The sequence below is a fragment of the Schistocerca piceifrons genome, chromosome 2 (genome assembly GCF_021461385.2).
Source record: "Schistocerca piceifrons isolate TAMUIC-IGC-003096 chromosome 2, iqSchPice1.1, whole genome shotgun sequence".
Lineage (NCBI taxonomy): Eukaryota > Metazoa > Arthropoda > Insecta > Orthoptera > Acrididae > Schistocerca > Schistocerca piceifrons.
The window spans coordinates 770,360,269-770,378,456 of NC_060139.1; the positions used below are offsets into that span (position 1 = coordinate 770,360,269).

The following is an 18,188-nucleotide window of genomic DNA, read 5'->3' on the forward strand; positions in this document are numbered from 1 at the left end:
ATCCCCCTCCAAGAAAAACACGCCACACCATAACACCACTGCCTCCGAATTTTACTGTTGGCACTACACTGGCTAGTAGATGACGTTCACCGGGCCTTCGCCATACCCACACCCTGCCATCAGATCGCCACATTGTGTACCGTGATTTGTCACTCCACTTAACTTTTTTCCAGTGTTCAGTCGTCCAATGTTTACGCTCCTTACACCAAGCGAGGTGTAGTTTGGCATCTACCTGCATGATGTGTGGCTCGAACATGAAATCCAAGTTCTCTCATGTCCCGTCTAACTCTCATAGTACTTGCAGTGGATCCTGATGCAGTTTGGAATTCCTGTGTGGTGGTCTGGGTAGATTGTTTGCCTATTACACATTACTACCCTCTTCAATTGTTGGCGGTCTCTGTCGGTTAACAGACGAGTTCGGCCTGTACGCTTTTGAGCTGTATGTATCCCTCCACGTTTTCGCTTCACTATCACATCGGAAACGGTAGATCTGCGGATGTTTAGGATTGTGGAAATCTCGCGTGCAGACGTATGACACAAGTGACACCCAGTCACCTGACCACGTTGGAAGTCTGTGAGTTCCGCGAAGCGCCCCATTCTGCTCTCTCACGACGTCTAATGACTACTGAGGTTGCTGATATGGAGTACCTGGCAGGAGGTGGCACCACAATGCACCTAATATGAAAAAGTATGTTTTTGGGGGTGACCTGATACTTTCTATCAAATAGTGATATAATTGCACTCGTGGAACAGATGCACGGGTAAGCACTTTCTTGTTACTGGGTACATCCAAATGTACCAGTCAGCTTTCGAGTTTGATCTGTTCCATCCCGTGTTTTCTGTCTTTTACTAATCACATCCCAAAGTATTTAAGATAAATTCTATTAAACAATATGTTTCAGAAATTAATACCCTCTTTAAATGGCTAAATTACTAAGTAAGCTTCTGGTTTCCCCAGTACCTTTAACTGGCGTCTTACAGTTAATAAATTTTCCTGTTGCACATGACTTACATACGATACGGATTCATATTCCAACTCTATCATACACTCATTTACTTACAGCTCCAACTCTAAAAGCCCTGTATGTACAAAGCCGAAATTAACATAGTTATTAGCTATTGACGTAATAAACGGCTGTACAGAATTCTATCCCATATATTGTATGGAGAAGATGGAATTTAATTTATCATCACGCACGTAATATTTCGCCGCCTGTAAGGCAGTGACATCTCTCGGCAGGAGCTCAAGCACTAACACGGTTGTCACGGTGAAGCTGTGACTCACCGCATAGATGCAGCTACTAGCAATCGTTAAGATAGGGCGATGCACGGCGCCACAGCACAGTACCTTCTGTAAGTCATTATCGAGTACACAATAGCAAGAGCCATTTGATGAGTAAATAATGTAAAAAATATGAAACGATGAACAAACCCATGAGAATTCATTCAGCAGTCTTTTATTAATTTATTAACTAGCTTGTTAATTAACTGCGAACATATTTGATTACAAAATATGACAGAATACATATGATGTCTTACGACAGCGAAAGAAACCTGTGACCACTGGAGACAGTGCCATAAGTTCCTCCAAAAAATCGTAACACAACACACACACACACACACACACACACACACACACACACACGCGCGTGTCATACTAACAAATGTAAATCCAACTGATGATGGAGGTTGAACCTTTGAAACGCGTCGTGGAGATAAATAAACAGTGACTGGTTACAATAAACTTGTTGTTTCACTTGTTGTTAATTAACTACAAATCTGCGGTTCGGAAAAGTAAAATCTTACATTACAGTTCGTTCGTACAGGGCAGGTCAAGTTCTTGCTATTACGGAAATTTACACAGTGTGTCACAACCAGAACACTTTTTATATTGTTGTTACAGTATGATATACATTATCCATATTTCGATGTACTCTATGTCTCGATGTTCAGATGATAGCATATTCTTTCTGTCATCACAATTGTATTTATCACCTTCACTTAGCAGCAAAATGGTTCAAATGGCTCTGAGCACTATGGGACTTAACTTTTGAGGTCATCAGTCCCCTAGAACTTAGATCTACTTAAACCTAACTAACCTAAGGACATCACACACATCCATGCCCGAGGCAGGATTCGAACCTGCGACCGTAGCAGTCTCGCGGTTCCAGACTGTAGCGCCTAGAATCGCTTGGCCACCCGGGCCGGCTCACTTAGTAGCAGTGTATCCTACTGATTCCACTGTTCTGTTAGTATGCATAGTTTAAATACTTTATGAAAATTCATTACACCTTGACTGCAACTTCCTGTTATACTTACACGGCGTCAGTCTAATTACGTTCCCATCGGTAAGTAAAGATAAGTGATGAAGCCTTCTTCGTTGTTGCCTCAGTACTATATACGTATCTGTTGTCAGTTACTATACTGATATTATCTGTTATTTTGTGCTCTGTGAGATTTTACACTACATTTATAACCTTCACATGTATCACCTACGTAATACTGTATTGGTACCACTGTATTATAACGTTATTTGTTTATGGCTCATTTAAATTTTTATAATTTTTTTGCTTTAACATTTTCGAATATTGGTACTATATTTTCTGTAGATGTAAAGTAAAGTGTGCTATGCTCGAGATTGAAGTTCTTTGCATTGTATGTGAGTAATGAATGTAAAATACTATGTAAATTCTATATTACGTTAAATAATTATTGATGACATTTGTATTTAAAAATATTTGTGTGTATAAACTATTCTTGTTGATGTAAATTTGACAATTTTAAGAAATGGTCACGCTTAGGAACAATGTAAGAAACAGGTGTTATGTAAAAACCAGTGTGCTTTCATTTGAAACGAAAGTTGCTCTAGGGAGTGGAAAAAGCGGCATGAGCGAATTGGCGCTCCCTAGAGCAAACGTGGGAAGTAAGTCACACAGTCTGTAGGCAGCAGTGATTGAGGCGATACCCTTGTGGAGCAGGGGAAGCTCTCCTGCAAATTTGCATAAAATTGCCTCAGATGAAGACTGCAAAGGGCTTACGGCATACCTGCTAGTTGTTGGGCGACTGTAAGTAAAATTGAACGACGCCAAGAAGAGAAATTGAGCCCATACAGCAAGATACTTGCCTACAGCTACCAGATAAGATTTAATTGTATTTTACTTTTGTACAGCGTGAAACCATTAATTAAAACTGTGTTTTAATAGACATTCTTGAACTTTAAAGAAACTGGTTCACCCTGTTTTTTCATCCTAATCATACAGCTATATAGGGAACCTTCCTGGTGTTTGATTAATCCGAGTATCCTGTTTTACTGACTTCTGAAGTGGCAAGTAAATATAAAGAGCCACCATTAAAATGGTTTTGTGTAAATAATAAGAAAGCTTACTTAACTAGCGCAAATTGTTATAGTAAACATTTGCTTATGTAAACTTCAATCAGACTGAAACCAAGTTACTAGAATCTGTTAAATGACTACCGGCCGAAGTGGCCGTGCAGTTAAAGGCGCTGCAGTCTGGAACCGCAAGACCGCTACGGTCGCAGGTTCGAATCCTGCCTCGGGCATGGATGTTTGTGATGTCCTTAGGTTAGTTAGGTTTAACTAGTTCTAAGTTCTAGGGGACTAATGACCTCAGCAGTTGAGTCCCATAGTGCTCAGAGCCATTTGTTAAATGACTATACAGAGTTAGTTCAAAGAATAATAGCTTCTGAAAGTAAATTACAGTAAGAAAGAGGTTTTCTTGAGGTGAAATGTTCAGTATAAGAAGTGTGTACTTTAGTACCTAAATATTTTAGTATTTTAGTTTGTTGGTTATCGAAAGTGCTTTTCTAAAGGTCACCTCTGGCCAATTTTTTTTAGTTTCTTTGAAGTTATCTACTGGGATTTTTCTCTTTTAAGAACTTAATGTATAAGGCTGTAGTGTAACATTGTTTATGTGGAGTAATATTTATTTGAAGAAACAACTTAAACAGTAGCAAGAAAATAGGAAAAATTCGTACTTATGCTTTTCCAATACTTCACTGTTTCATTGCCTGGATAGGCTGGCGACCGTTAGTACATACTTTAAACCACTAAATGAACTTGGAACTGAGTTGTCCTAGCTTCAATATAATACTACCCATACTGCGTTTCTTTCTAACTGCTGGGTAAGATCTTAGGAAAAGTTTTGTACCCCGCCGGGAAGGCGGCGCGTGGGTCTGCTCCTGTAAACTGAAGGGTAGGGCGGATGCAGGAAGTGAGTAGGAGCAGGAAAAGGTGAAAAAACGTAATTACTGCGTATAAATTGAAAGCACCTTTACTATAGGAAGAATGTGAATACATAAATTGTAACTGAACTTTGGCTGAGGCGAGCAGGTAGGTGCGAAGCTATACATCAGTCAGATGTAATATCGGCTAGAAGTTACAAAGGCAAAATCTGTAGTGGCTCGCCCACTAGGAAATAGAGATAATGTTGCTTGGTCGTCTACTTGGAATCAAATGGGCAGAATATGGAGCGGCGCTCGTAGAGCCGCAGAGCGCCGGCTGGAGGGCGCTGTCGTCGGTGTGTGTCGTAGTGCCAACCTAAGAACTTGCACTTATGCCGTGGCATATAAAAGAATTGAACAATCCGATTTAATTATTCATTAGACACAACACATGATCAAATCCTGTAAAAAGGGGTAACTCTGTTGCCTAGCTTTTCCTATTAACAAGAGTATTTTCCCATAGTGTACTTTATTTGGAAACCAAACTAAATCTAGTAAGAGGATTATATATGGCAACTTAGAGACAGGGTTTCTGTTATTTAGGTAAAAGTATACTAAATTACAGTAGTAGCGGTAGGGTTATGGTATGAACACAAACACAAATAAAAGAATAACAAAATGATCTTATATTATTCCGGCCATTGTCAAATTTAATTCTGGATGTGTTATTTGAGAGATTTCTTTCACTGCCTACTGTGTTTAGTATCTTACCGTTCAGTGCTTGATCCGTAAATAATTACCCTTCGCGTAGATGCAGTGTTATGCACTAGATGGGAAATTTCAGAAATTTGGGTCTTGATTCTAAACCACCGAAAAACACTGTTACTGAATACATATTTCGTCACAAGACATTTTGCTTTTTCCTTTTCCCTTGCCTAACCAATCATTTTCAGTAACCTCATTTTTATTCATTTTTATCTTCGCCTTTTATGCGTCATCAGTCTTCTGACTGCTTTGATGTGGCCCACCACAAGTTCCTGTCCTGCGCCTCTCTCTTTATCTCAGAGTAGCACTTGCAACCTACACCATCAGTTATTTGCTGGATGTATTCTAATCTCTGTTATCCTCTACACCTTGTAGTACCATGGAAGTTATTCCCCGATGTGTTAACAATTGTCCTATCCTCCTGTCCCCTCTTCTTGTGAGTCTTTTCAAAACATTACTTTCCTCTCCGTTTCTGTGGAGAACCTCCTAATCCCTTACCTCATCAGCCCACATAATTTTCAACACTCTTCTGCAACAACACATATCAAATGCTTCTATTCTGTTCCGGTTTTCCCACAGTCCATGCTTCACTATCATACCATGCTGTGCTCCAAACATACAGTCTCAGAAGTTTCTTCCTCAAATTAAAGCATATGTTTGATACTAGCAGTCTTCTCTTGACCGGGAATTTCCCAGTGCTAGGCTGCTTTTTATGTTCTCCTTGTTGCGACCGTCATGAGTTTTTTTCTGCCTGGGAAGCAGAATTCCTTAACTTTGTCTAATATGTGAGCACTACTCGTGTTGTTAAGTTTCTTGCTGTTCTTATTTCTGCTACTTCTCATTAATTTCGTCTTTCTTCGTTTTACTCTCAATTCATACTCTATACTCATTAGACCGTTCATTCCATTCAGTAAATCCTGTAGTTCTTCCTCACTTTCACTGAGGTAGCAATGTCATCATTGACTTCCTTTCATCTTCAGTTCTACTGTTAAACCTTTATTTTATTTCCGGCACTGTGCACTCTTGTACGTATTGTATTTTACCCATATTCCCCCATTGATTACCCCTTTTTTTCTCAGAATTTCGAACATCTTGCGGTATTTGACATTATCAAACACTTTTTCCAGGTCGACAAACCCTATGAACGCGTCTTGATTTTTCTTTAGTCTTGCTTCCTTTATCAACAGGTGTCTTTATCTTTCCTAAAGCCAAGCTGATCGTCATCTTACATAGTCTCAACTTTCTTTTCCATTCTTCTGTATATTATTCTTGTCAGCAACTTGGATGCGCGAGCAGTTAAGCTACAATTCTCGCACTTGTTGGCTCTTGCAATCTTAGAATTGTGTAGATGATGTTTCTCCAAAAGTCAGATGATTTGTCGCCAGACTCATACAGTCTAGACACCAACTTGAATAGCCGTTTGGATTTCACTTCCATCAATAATTTTAGGAATTCTGATGGAATGCTGTCTATCCATTCTGCCTTATTCGATCTTAAGTCTTCAAAAGCTCCTTCAGTTTCTGACTCTAATACTGGATCCTCTATCTTTTCTATACTGACTCCTGTTTCTTCTTCTATCACATCATCAGACAAGTCTTCCATTTCATAGAACCCTTCAAGGTACTCTCTATGTTTGACAGTGGAATTCCCATTGCGCTCTTAATGTACCATTCTTGATTTTCTGTATGCTGAGTCGATCCTTAAGACAATAATTTCAGATTCAATTTCATTATGAGAAACAGCCAAAGTTGCAAAACACCTCTTTTAATTACTATTATTCCAAATATGGGAAAATGTCATGACTATCGTTATCCAAAGGAATACAGTGCAAGTGATCATGGAAGAGGATACATACAGAATTTTTCGATTTTTTCATATTTTTCATGCAGCAATTTTGCCTTAGCTTCCCCGCACTATTTATTTCATTCCTAATTGACTAGTATTTCTGTAATTCTGGAATTTACTTAAACGTTTTCATACCTACTTCTTACATCAATCAACTAAAGTTCTTCCTCAATTACCCATCGTTCTTCTCAGTTATTTTCTTTGTACCTATTTTTTTCTTTCCAACTTCTGTGATTGCAGTGCAGCGTCTTGCTAGGCTGGCGATTAGTCATGCATAATGTTTCTCACCTAAATTCCTGTCGCAGCTGTGAATTTACAGTTATAGGACGTATGGAAGAATATAAAAATAACACACAAAGAAAAAAAGATAGTACGAAGAAACATAGATACACGGAAAACCAGATGGGAGGACATTAAAATCTATAACAATGCTTAACGGGCAAATCATAAGCATGGGCATGTCCACTGCTCTTCAACTGAACTGCCTACTGAGCTATTCGTTATTGAAATACCTATAGCCTCCGAGAACTTCAAGTGTATCTCTTCATTCTTTAGTGCTTCAGCATCCCACTTCTTTGCGCATTGATTCCTCTTGACTAGCCAGCCTACTGTTGATCACCACTGTATTGTGATGTGAGTCTGTTTCTGCTCCTGGGTACGCCTTACAATCCAGTATCTGATTTCTGAATCTCTGCCTGACCACAACGTAATCTAACTGCTGAAATCTTACCGTATCTCCCGAACTTTTTCAAGTATACCTCCTCCTCTTGTGATTCTTGATCAGATTATTCACTATTATTAGCAGAAATTTATTGCAGAATTCACTACGTCTTTTTCCTCTCGCATTCCAATTACTAAGCCCATATACACCCGTAACGTTCTACTCCTTCCCCTACCACAGCATTCCAATCCCCCATGACTATTAATCTCCTTTTATGTGCTGAATTTCCGTTCATTACACTCATTTACTTTCTCTATCTCTTCATCTTCGCTTGCGACGTAGGCTTGTATACCTGAACTATCATTGTCGCTGTAGGTTTGCTGTTGATTCTGATAATATAAACTCTCTCACTGAACTGTTCATAGTAACACACTCTCTGCCCTACCTTCCTATTCATAACGAATCCTACTCGCGTTGTACCATTTTCTGCTGGTGTTGATGCTCGCCTGATCAGAAATTCTGTCTTCACCTATATAGTGATATTAAATGGGCTATTATTCTCGCTTCTGTCATTTTATATTAATTTCACCAAATCATCCTTTCAGTTTGAGAGGTAGTATCATCTACAGACTTTAGTAGTCTAAGCTGTTCCAGTGTAATGTTCTATTTTGTTCTAAGCCCTTCTTTGAGTTCATTATCTCAATGGATACCAAGTGTACAACAGAGAAAATATAACGTAAACCTATTAAGCAAATTTATAGCTCGGGTTAGCTTTATTTGACTTTATATTTTCATTATAGCCGATTCATTTTCCTTCTCTTTCGAAACTTTACCAATTCTCTTTAGGACTCTTACCAACTTCTGTCATGTTAAAATGGGAAAGTCATTTTTCTAATTATCCTTCCCCATGACCACCAGAATTTCTTCTCCTTCCTTCACAGTTTTACTTATTCGTCGATCTCCTCGGTATCACAAAACCCTGTAGTACTAAAAGTTCGTAATTAGGATCCCAGATCACATTTGCAACCATATTTATCTATAGATTTGAAGAGGGGCATCCGTTCCTGAAACCTTGAATCTTGAAAAAGGAAAAGACCAATCGTCAGACGTTTCCTTTAGAATTAAGAATCTGAGATCACCTTTTACTGGCAAACCTGACGGTTTCGAAAAAATAATGTGTCAAGGCTTGCAGCTTAATGCTCCATCCCGCAGCTATCGAAAGGTCTCTGGTAAGTTTGCGATTTATCAATAGCATCACGAGATCAGTTGCACCAGAAAATTGATAACACACTCCATGGGATAATGTGGCAGTTAACAGACCTTTACAGATTAGCTTTATGACCGGGCACTAGTACAGTACAGTGCCCTGCAGTTACTCTGAGTATGCTAAGTGTCTGACATAAGACAGCCTTGCTTCTCAGTTTGGGTGTGATTCTGCTTTGGTATATGGCTTCATGCTCTTTTTTCTTTTTTTAATTCAAGTTGTACTTTAGCTTCGTATCACGAAATCTGAAGAAAATAAAAAGATATTCAAACAATTGCGAGCTTACAGCCACACACCTTTACGGTTTTTTACTTACACAGAAGCTCTCTTCAAAACAACATACAACATTTGCTACAGTCGGATCGGATAACTGCCCAATGACATGATGTCCCGTTTGTGGACATGTGTGGTGAATACTTTTTGCAAGTGTGCAGCTCACTACTCCACAAGTAGTGGAACGGTGGTAGCATAAATTTTCATCCTGTACTTTTTGCAAGTGTGCAGCTCACTACTCCACAAGTAGTGGAACGGTGGTAGCATAAATTTTCATCCTGTCCCCTATTTTTTTAACCAAACTTACGGAAACACGAGGAAAAAGCACATCGACCATCAGTCACATTACTGCAGTTACTGTTCTGCCTACACTGTCCATAGACGAGTGGCATTTCTACCTTCTCTTCGTTGGATACAGTGTACTCATGTAAACCTTCAACTGAAGCCTGACCGTCCGCCCCGGTAGGCGCGTGGTCGGTGCGGTAGATTGCTAACCGAAGGCGCCCGGGGTCGGAGATCTTCACCACTCGGGACCTGGGTGTTGCGTTGTCCCTAATTTCGTATCGTCATTACCGATATGAGAGTCGCTTCAAACGCACTGTCGTATCGTCTTTCCACTGTTGAGGTGGCTGCATGGTCAGGAACTTAAAGCCAATAAATTGAAATAAAAGGAAAACTGTTGACTGAATGACGGGAGTGTATTTTTCTTGTGTTTTCATTTTTTTACTGTCAACTCCAGCAGGCGGACAGTTTATGTTATCTTGAGTATCTGCACTGTGTACTATTACAGGAATGCCAAAGTCAGTTTTGTACTACGTTTTTAATAATACAGTAGTTTACGTGACTGCTACACTGCTATACGTTTTTGAACTGATCTTAAGAGGAAGTGGATTACCACACAAAAAATATAGAGTTGTATTTAAAAAGACAGACTGCTGTTCGTAACTTCGTAAAGAACGAAGTAACAAGAAGAGGAATAATGATGGTGAATGTCCGTATAGGAGAAAAATTTCCCGGCGTGGGTACCCTGTCTATAAGCATTCGTTTTCACGCTATATTTGAGTTTGAGAAAAACCAATTTTTTTTCTGCTTTGTGCCTCCGTCATTACCATTATTACTTTTTGCAAGTGTTATGCTTTGCCTGCTACGTCTTTTTATAGATGTTGATGTTCTCCCATCTGGTTTTGCATCTCCCTGTATTTCTTCGTACTATCAGTTATTTTTGGTATTCTGCCATCCATCCTATAACACTAAATTCACGGGCGCGTAGGAATTTCAATGGAAAACATTGTGCATTACTAAACTCCAGTACAGCAAGACGCTGCACTTAAGAGTTATATCATGATATATATTATTTCTCAAGTCAATATCCCATTTTCTCAACACTTATTAATCGTACAGGGACTAATGAGGTATCATTAAAAGGTTTTTTTACCGTCCTCTGACACTTAATACTGATTTTACGCTAAAACGTACTGTCTGTGGAAAATATTTAAATTAAAGAAATTTTTAACTATCGTAGGCAAAAATGCATCACTGACGCCCGGTTTCATTCCTGTATTTTAGGAAGCTGACTTATTAATCACGAGCAAGAGAAAGTTTATCATATTATTTATTACAAATACCATTTTATTTGTTTTAATATACTTATTAACTGGATCTCTGATCTTGTGGCAGAAGATCGTTACAAATTTTGTACTATGGTGGAGTCTTGGACCCCACCACCTAGAGTCCCTAAACGTCGGAAACCCCTTTCACAGGAGAGGAAGGAGAAATTACCAGCAGGGCTCAAGAGATATTGGGAGAGTATCGAAGAATAGTCATAAGCGCTCCTTAGTGGGCTTAAATCAATCATAAAAAATTAACTGGATAATTTGTACGCAGCATTGTCGTGGATAACAACAGTGAGCACTGCGGTAGCCCTTTATCGCTGTCGCTCGTACAAATTGACTTTTCTAAACGAATATACTTTCTGGAACGGCAGCCATTTTTGTCATTGGCGGCTTGAATTGTAATTTACGTACTGCTACCACGCACTAACGTGCTTACTGTAATTTAAAATCTTTGTCGACTTAAAGCTATAGGTTATGTGGCCCTACTGACACACATAAAAGTGTACGATAACAGAATCCAAAATGTCCGAGGAAACATGAGACCACATCTGGCTGGTTACCAGATAATTGCAAATGTGTGTTACGAGCCTTCACTGACATATTTGTAGCTGTTGGCAGAAAAGTACATCATTCACTGAAGAGCCAAAGAAACTAGTACACCTGCCTAATATCGTGTAGGGCCCCCATGAGCACGTAGAAGTGGCACAACACCACGTGGCATGGTCTCCATTGATGTATGAAGTAGTGCTGCAGGGAACTGACACCATGAATTCCGGTGGGCTGTCCATAAATCTGTAAGAGTATGAAGGGGAGGACATCTCTTCTGAACAGCACGTTGCACGACATCCCAGATATGCTCAATGACGTTCAAATATGGGGAGTTTGGTGGTCAGTGAAAGTGTTTAAAATCAGAAGAGTGTTCCCGAAGCCACTTTGTAACGATTCTGGACAGGTGGGGTGTAGCATCGTCCTGCTGAAATTGTCCAAAGCCATCGGAAGCAGAATGGACATGAATGAATGCAGGCGGTCAGAGAGGATGCTTATGTACGTGTCACCAGTCAAAGTCGTATCTAGAAGTATCAGTGGTCCCGTATTACTCCAATGGGACACGCCCCACGCCATTACAGAGCCTCACCATGCTGAACAGTCCTCTGCTGACTTGCAGGGTTCATGGATTCATGAGATTGTCTCCATACCCATACACGTCCATCCGCTCGATATAATTTGAATCGAGACTCGTCTGACGAGGCAACACGTTTCCAGTCATCAACAGTCCAATGTCGCTGTTGAGGGGCCCAGGCGAGGCGTAAAGCTTTGTGTCGTGCAGCCATCAAGGATAAACGAGTGGGCCTTCGGCTCCGAAAGCTCATATCGATGATGTTTCGTTGAATGTTTCGCAGGCTGACACTTGTTGATGGCCCAGCATTGAAATCTGCAGCAATTTGCGGAACGGTTGCTCGTCTGTCACGTTGAACGATTCTCTTCAGTTGTCGTTGGTCCCGTTGTTGCAGGATATTTTTCCGGGCGCAGCGATGTCGGCGATTTGATGCTTTACCGGATTCCTGATATTCACGATACAGTCATCAAATGGTCGTACGGGAAAATCCCCAATTCATCCCTACCTCGGAGATGCTGTGTTCCACCGCTCGTGCGCCGACTATAACACTATGTTCAAGCTCACTTAAATCTTGATAACTTGCCATTGCAGCAGCTGTAACCGATCTAACAACAGAACAACAGCGCCGGACACTTGTATTACATAGGCGTTGCCGACAGCAGTGCCGTATTCTGCCTGTTTACATATCTCTGTATTCGAATAAGTAGGCCTATAACAGTTTCTTTGGCGCTTCGGTGTACATTACGTTATCTGTTAAGTTCCCATCTACTGGTCTCAAATTTGACTTAATGGGCCAACCACATCGTTAATGCGTAATTTACGGGAACGAGGTGATCGTCTTATTGGGCCACACGTTCTCTAAGACAGTTTTATGGACTTCCGGTTTTTTCGGCGAGATCTTTCAGATTTCTCGAGGGTGTTCTCCGAGCGCAACGTTGGGAGAAGGGGAACCTAGATGATGGAGAATCGGGAGGTTTTGATACTGCTATAAAACGATATCTAAGGTGAAAATACATTTTAAGATGGATAGGCCGAGCAGGAGGAGTATCGGTTTGCGAGATCACATGACCACTGTTCTCTGGACTTTTCAGTCTGGGATCACTTGGGCAGTGACGTGTACCTTACATCACTCCCCTGGGCAGTGTGATCAGGCTTTACGAGATGATCCGGCGGTGTTTGAAGGAATTGGTAACCTGCTGCAGTGACACGCGTAGTACAGCATCCCGAGTACGGGGAAGCCAAGTGGAACACTTCGTTTAAGACGTATGGGTAGACACTAGATTGTGGGATATAACGTGCTGAAGAAAAATTGTTTTTCATTCGAAGGTGAAATTAAAGTCGAGGTAGATGGAGACTTAATCGAACAGTTTAAGTTTCAAGTATACTGTTGAGCAAAACTTAAGAACGAAAGTAATTTTCGCATGATGTTCCACTTTCTAGGAATATTACTCTATGAAAATGGACCATACAATACACAGAAACAACAGTTACAGTACACTACAGAAGGTTGAAAAGAGCAGTGAGACGAACAAAAATGGCACTTTTATTCGAAGGCAATAATTACAATGAAATCACCGCGATTAATGATGGTCGCATGGAAATTTAAAAAGACGGAACAGGTTTCTTAATGGGGCATATGATGTGCTGCTGACCACATGATTGATAAGGAGTTCTTATAGTAGTGTGTTTGATTCCTCCACCAGCGCGATTTCCAACTGCCGGATGGACGTTGGCGCATGTGGACGTGCTGCAATACTACTCTCCAACGCATATCGCATTTGCTCGGTGGTTTTTAAATCGTGGGAGCAAGTGGGCCAGTCCATTTTCGGACTATCCTCTCGTTCTAAGAGCTCCTCCACATGCGCAGTTCAGTGTGGTCACGTACTGTCATTCATAAATGAGAAGTCAGGGCCGAATGCGTCACTAAAAAGACGTACATGAGGCAGAAGTACAGTGTCACAAAGGCGTTAACCGGTGATTGTACCGTGTTCACAGATTTGGAGGTCGGTACGCCCATGAATTACTACCCTCCACACTGCGCAACATCTGGAGCATCAAACGATCATGTTGGACAATGGTCCTCGGTGCATTACACACTCTCCTACGGCGAGAAGCAGGACCACGTAACGTATCCAGAAACAGACATCCTATTGAGAAACATGTCCCTTCTTTTGCAATGTCCAGGCGATCATCATCAATCGGCATGGCTTAAATGTAATTATACTCTTTGAAAAATAGTGTCATTTCTGCTTATTTCTTTCAGTTACCTTCTGTGTTATACGGTAGCAGTTGTTTCTAAGTAATGTCCCACATTCATCGATTTATCTTACTTAGCAATAACACATCATGCGATAACTGCTTCTCTCCTTAAATTCTAGACGGTAGTCTGCTCTCTAAGAAAAAGAAAAAGAAAAACATCACTGAGAAATTATCCAAGTGAGACGAAAATTGGTAGATGTGATGTACAAGTACAACAAAAGAAAACAATTTCAGAAAAAAATGGATGATTTATGCAAGAGAACGAGCTTCATGAATTGAGCAAGTCAACAACGCTTTGGTCCACCTCTTGCCCTTATGCAACGAGTTATTCGACTGATTGATAGAATTGCTGGATGTCCCCCTGATGATATCAGGCTAAATTATGTCAACTTATCGTGCTGTTGTAAGTAGCCTGTTTTTGTTTGTATATTGGCAGCGCTATGTACCGCTCTGCATTAATAACTCTGAAGGCGCCCTCTGTAAGAGACTCTGTGGCTGGTCGGACCTGGAGTTGAGGTGAACGGCCAGCAGTGATCGAAGTTGGGAGTGAGTCAGCAGTGATGTAGGTTAGAGGTTAATAATTAGCAGTGTTGGACGTTTGTAGTATTAGCGCGTGAGGACGGTCTGAATGCATGTCCGTCATTGAGATTTATTACTGATGATTATATAATTTTTGAAATGGTTGTCATATTCTTAAGGTAAATACATTGTTTGCTCTGCAACAAAATCTTTCCTTCGCTAACCACATGCCTATCAGTAGTTAGAGTCTTCAATAGTTAGAATCTTTTATTTAGATGGCAATATTGAAGCTTGCGGCATTTCTGTAGTTTGGATAATGAAGATTTCTGTGCGGTAAGTGATTTATGATATGTATAGGTTATTGTTAGGATTACCTCTAATTCAGGGCCATTCCTTTGTATTAGTTATTTGTAGTCAGGTTATCAATTTTAAAGCAGTCAGACTGCGTTTGAATTGTACTTGTCAGGATATTCTGTAGGTCAGAAATGAAATGATAAAAAAATAGCAAAGTGACACTTGCATTCTGTTTAACAGCATTTTAAGAACATTGAGTAAGCATTTAGCAGTTTAGCCGGCCGCTGTGGCCAAGCGGTTCTAGGTGCTTCAGTCCGTAACCGCGCTGCTGCTACGGTCACAGGTTCGATTCCTGCCTCGGACATGGATGTGTGTGATGTTCTTACGTTAGTTAGGTTTAAGTCTAGGGGACTGATGACTTCAAATGTTAAGTCCCATTTGAACCTTTGATTTAGCAGTTTAAGTAAAATTTTTATTAAGAAGTTTCACTGTATCTTCAAAATCCCGAACTGTTTGGTGGGTCCTGCCCATAATGTTCCAAACATTCTCAAGTGGGCAGAGTTCGATGATCTTGCTGGCTAGAGCAGGGTTTGGTAAACACGAAGACAAGCAGTAGAGCAGGCGGACATTATCTTAGTGAAATGTAAGCCCAGGGTGGCGTACCACGAAGGGCAACAGAACGGGGAGTTGAATATCGTAGTCGTACCGCTGTGCTGTAGGCTGTCGCGGTTGACAAACAGCGGGATCCTGCTATAAAATGAAATGACACCCCAGACCATCACTCCTGGTTGTCAGGCTATATAGTGGCAGATATTCGTATTGGTTTCCCACCGCTGCCAGGGGTGTCTCCAGACACGTCTTCGCTGTTCATCGGAGCATACTTGCAAGCGAGACTCATCATTTAAAACAATTCTACTCCAGTCAATGAGATTCCAGGCCAAATTTGGAGACGCCCTGGACAACGGTGGGACACAGACCTGACTGTAGCTCGCCAAGTAACGCGCCAGTTCGACAAAATTTGGCACGATATCCCTCAGGAGGACATACAACAATTCTGTCAATCAATGTAAAATCGAATAACAGCTTGCATAAGTACCGTAGGTGGACCGACGCGTTGTTGACTTGCTCAAGTTGTGTAGTCCTTTGTTTTGAATGAATCATCCATTGTCTCTGAAATTGTAACCATTTGTTTGTCTGTACATATGCATCAGATCTACCACCAATTTCCGTCCCATTCGGATAATTCCTTCGTGGTGTGTCTTTTTTTTTCCCCCTTAGAGTGTAACTTTGTTCTGCCAGAAAAACTGATCATACTGAAGTCTGGCGATTCGCAACCACAGTTCCGTGGAATTTTATTTCTCCTATTATCGTTATTTTTCATCCACGTCTGTTATCGCTGTGAATTGTAATACAACTTGTATACTCTTCGAATCACTACGGAGAGCATAGGGTACGGTGTTTTTTATTGTACCTTTGTTCTTTTTTTCTTGCTTTTTTTTATGCTCTACGGCGTCGACCATGTTATACGAGTTGTGGCAATGTTAACGGGTGTCCAGATGCTCTTCTGTCACCCCCCCCCCCCCCCCCCCACTCTGGCACAGAATACGTGTTCCCAGTCTGTCTACATCTCAAGTAAATCTCGTGTTCAGGTTTTATAAATGTTTTGCGTAGCGTGTGTTTAAGGCAGGACTTGGGTACCACCCCGGTATTCACCTAGGTTGAACGTAGGAAACCGCCAAAAAACCAGATCCAGTATGGCCGGCTCACCAGCCCTTGTCGTCAGTCTGCGAGGTATATTCGATCCAGGGCTAGCTCGCCTCCCTGAATCCCGAAATCGGATCGTTAATGCACTTCTCCGACTATGTAGGCGCATTATGTACTATAGCCTACATAAAGGTTTCTTCCCGTTCCATTTGCAAATTGAGCACTGGATGAATGACTGCCTGTACGTCTGTGGTCGAACTGTTATTTGTGTGGCTGTACATTTGTTATTTCTACGGGACTAATGCGTGGCGAAATGCAAAAGATCCGTAGTCTCCGCCCTGAAATATGGTTCCTGAAGATTTGTGAGCAGTTGCTCGAGAAACGTACAACATCTTCCATCGAGTATCTGGCGGATTTTTCAACACTTCTTTTAGACCCTCCAGCCAGTCAAACAAGAGTGGGACGTATTGCACAGTCCTTCTTTGTATACAGTCGATGTCCTCCGTGAGCCCCATGTATTATGTGTCAGGTACATGTGAGAGTATTCAAGCTGAGGTCGTGCAAGTAATTTGTATGCGATTTTTTTGTGGACTGCAGCTTCCCGGTATCCTACAAATGAATCATGGGCTGTCATTTGTTTGACCTACAACTGAGATTATATCAGCGTTCCACTTCTAATCTCTGCCCACTGTAGGCCTTATATTCATATGGCGTGACTGGCTCTAGTTGTAAAATCACGTGTATGCACTTCTGTACGTTAAGAGTAACTTCCTAGTCTCCCCACCGGGATGTGTTTCACTATTTCGTCAAGATCTAACTGGATATTACTGTAATTTTGGCGGGGTAAAATTTTCACCTAGATAACGGCATCATCTGCGAAAAGCCTATAAATGTAACTAATACTGTTCGCTACGCCATTAATGTATGACTTAAACAGAAACGGTCCCATTACATTGTCTTGGGGCCCAGTAGATATTACTTCAGTGTCTCACATGACTTCGTCAACGCTAAGATGCTGCACCCCACCATTCTTAATCCACTTGCTAACGTGATTAGATATGCAAAAGAACGTATTTCACTTATAATTGTGGTGAATTAAAAGCTTTTCAAGGTCTAGAAACTTCTGATAAACTTGTTTTCTTTTACCTGCAGCAGTGAGGATATCATGGGAGAAGTGTTCGTCTCCAGTTTCGCGTTTTCGTATTCTTTTTTGAACGCTTACTGATTTGCATCGAGATCATTTCGTTACAGAGAGGTCAGATCACTTGATCTCAGAATATGTTTCAGTGTAGAGGTGTAAGAGCGGAGCAGTTTACTCTCTTCTATAGGTGGGTGTGATTCGTGCTTTTTTCCAATCGTGGGAAACATGTCTCTCTTTATAAGTTCTACGCTAAATTGTGTTCAAAACAGAAGCTAATTCACTCACAAAGTCTGTGTGGAATTTGTCATGCACTCCATCGGACATTGTGTTCTTGTTGAATTTTACCCGTTTAATCTTATTTTCAGCACCATTCGCACTGATTACTATGTCACTCAACTTAAGAGCGGGAGGCTGTTGAATGGTGTTTCCTGTTGAATGGAGTTTCCTTCGTGAAAAAGTGTTTGAAGACAGAATTCAACAGTTTTTCGGTTTTTGTTTTCATATGTTTTGTTTATGTAGCGATTGTGTCGTCCACAAGTGACGAATCATTG

The 18,188-nt window shown here is 40.9% G+C and overlaps 1 protein-coding gene across 1 annotated transcript in view; it reads left to right on the forward strand.

Annotated features, from left to right (window-relative positions):
- Positions 1–18,188, forward strand: part of LOC124775071 (annulin) — a 443,615-nt gene that overhangs the window by 12,599 nt on the left and 412,828 nt on the right. The gene's annotated exons all lie outside the window — the stretch shown is intronic.